Source organism: Quercus robur, chromosome 9, assembly GCF_932294415.1.
Source record: "Quercus robur chromosome 9, dhQueRobu3.1, whole genome shotgun sequence".
Classification (NCBI taxonomy): Eukaryota; Viridiplantae; Streptophyta; class Magnoliopsida; order Fagales; family Fagaceae; genus Quercus; species Quercus robur.
Window position 1 is genome coordinate 53,358,723 of NC_065542.1, and position 2,717 is coordinate 53,361,439.

The window sequence follows — 2,717 nt, forward strand, 5'->3', positions numbered from 1 at the left end:
TATTCTTTTTAAGGGAAAGAGATAGATAGATATTATTTGGTGTGTAGCTTAGTAGGAGATTAGTTTACAAAAATTAAGATCTCAAACTATTAGAGGAGATTAGTAAATATTGATGATTTATCACATTTGCAGCATTTTTTTTTTTTGAAACATTTTAGGTTTCAATTGGTTTAAATTTTTATTGGTCTCCTATTTTGGAAGCCTTGTTAGAAATGAAAAAGAAAAATACTAAAAATACTACAAAATGTTCACAATATAATATGATAATGACTGTAATTAATGAATTTCAACAACTTTATTTATTTGTGTTTGAATTACATTTTTATGTGATTGGTGACACGTCAATTAAACTTATAGTAAAATTTGTGATATTTTTAGCATCACTCTTAAAAAAAAGTACTAATTATTTAAAAAATGTTAAATAAAATTTTTGGCCTTTTAAGGAGGGAGATGGAGCCATTTTTTAGTTGGAAATTTTTGTTGTTGTTGTTATGGGGCCTTAGGCCTTGGGCCGGCCCTGCCCAAGTGAAGTTGCGAGTTTGACACGTGTCATTGTTGTAGCAAGAAAAACCTACCCATATCTCATCCCATACTTGGTCTTCTTCAATTTCTCTACTTTATCTTTAGGCAACCCACTACTTGCAATATCTCTAACATAAAGAATTAGAATAGAGACAATTTCTTCTGTCATGAACGTAACATCTCTGATAGACCGATGCACTCTTAAGTAGAGAATTCCAGAGGCAACTGGAGAGATCCCACCTGAGAGATTGGACCCGAGTTGTTGAAGGCAATTGAGACTTCAAGGATTGCAGTTGTTGTGTTCTCCAAAAACTATGCTACTTCGGACTGGTGCCTTGATGAGCTGGTGAAGATTGTGGACTGCAAAAGACTTTTAAATCAAAGGGTGTTGCCTATTTTCTATGATGTGTCTCAATCTAAGGTGCTAGAACATAAGGGAATTTTTGCGGAGGCACTCCTAAATGGGCCTATAGACAAGATGAACAATTGGAGAGATGCATTGATAGAGGCCGCAAACTTGGCACACTTGCATTTGGAAGCATATTGGTAATATTATATTACATAAACTCTTGTTTATGCATATATAATTTATATTTTTATTGAATTTCATATTAAATGACTAGTTTTGTATAATTTAATGTGCACAATACATAATTAACATTTAGGGTAAATTACATATTTGGTCCTTAATATTTGCAGTGAATGTCAATTTGGTCCCTAATGTTTCAAAGGTGTCAGTTTAGTCCCTAAAATTTTGATATTGTGTCAAAATACATTGCAGCTAAGTGATGGATGGAAAATACTGACATAACTAACAAATATATTAAAATATTATTATTTTTGCCAAGTAAGTTGTCACGTGTCCTTCAACTAAAAAAAGAAAAAAGAAAGCCAATTGATTTGGGAACATAATCCACTGTGAAAGGAGAACAAAGGGGAAGAGGGAAGAGAGATCGGAGAGTCTGAGAGTGCTCAATCTACGGCGACAGTGACGGTGACCCACCCATCCACGACGAAGCTGATATAGCTAATGGAGAGGCCCAGCTGAGTGGAGATCGGCGACCTACCCATCACGAAGTTAGTGCAATGTTCTCCTCATCGCTGCCATCCTTGTCTTCTATGTTCATTAATCGCTTCAGCACAATGCTCCTTTGTTCCGTCACTCATCTCATCATCCGCATCAACAAACTCAATCAACTCATCAAGCGCCTGAAGACTCATTCAGTAATATATTACTAGATCATGTCTATGTGACTGTGTCCTCCATATAAGCCAACAACTGTTATGCCTTTCACAAAATTTCTATTTTATTAGATCGTGTTTTGATTTTGAATTTTTTGATTTTTGATTTTTTTTTTTATATAAAGTGGTATATCTAGTTGTTATTCTCGTTTGAAATGTATCTTGAGGATTATTTTATTTGTTTAATTCTAATTTACAATAGTTTTCATTTGGATTGTTTGTTAATTTTGTAATCGTTGTTTTTATTGTTAAAATAAATTATGAAAATATAAAATGGATTTGGGACCTTTGTTTTAGTTTCTCGGGATTTTTCTGAGAAAAAATTTTGATTCCCTGACTCCCAGTGGCTGTATTAGTTTTGCTGTAGACGGGTGGGTTGCCATCGCTGTTGATTGAGCACTCATAAAGTCTCCAATCTCTCTTCCCCCCTCCCCTTCGTTCCTTTCTCACAATGGATTCAGTTCCCAAATTATTAGGCCGAGGGTTTTTTGTTTTTCTGTTTTTAATTAAAGACACGTGGCAACTTACTTGGCAAAAATAATAATATTTTAATATGTCTGTTAGTCTTGTCAGCATTTTCCGTCCACTACTTAACAACAATGATTATTTTGACACAATACCAAAAGGTTAGGAACTAAACTGATACATCTGAAACATTAGGGACCAAATTGACATTCATTGTAAAGATTAGAGACCAAATATGTAGTTTAGCTTAACATTTATCATTCTTTGTTTTTCCAATTACCAAATTGTCAAAAGGACATAACAGGAAGTGTCTCTCTCTAGACTAGGTGCTAGCAGCACCGAACCCTAGACTTCTGTAGAACTTATGTTCCCCTTGGTGTGTAGGATTGTTAGTAGGAGAAGGAAAAGCTCTTTTTATCTTAAAAGAGAAGTGTGTAAAATTGATCAAGCCATGAAAGCAAAATGCAAGGTGCATTTTTTGCAGTTCA

The 2,717-nt window shown here is 34.3% G+C and overlaps 1 long non-coding RNA gene across 1 annotated transcript; it reads left to right on the forward strand.

Moving 5' to 3' along the window:
* The first annotated feature begins 613 nt into the window (after positions 1-613).
* Positions 614-1,863, forward strand: LOC126700547 (uncharacterized). Its single transcript, XR_007647225.1, has 2 exons — positions 614-1,068; positions 1,448-1,863. It is a non-coding gene; the product is annotated as an uncharacterized LOC126700547 (long non-coding RNA).
* Positions 1,864-2,717: the final 854 nt, after the last annotated feature.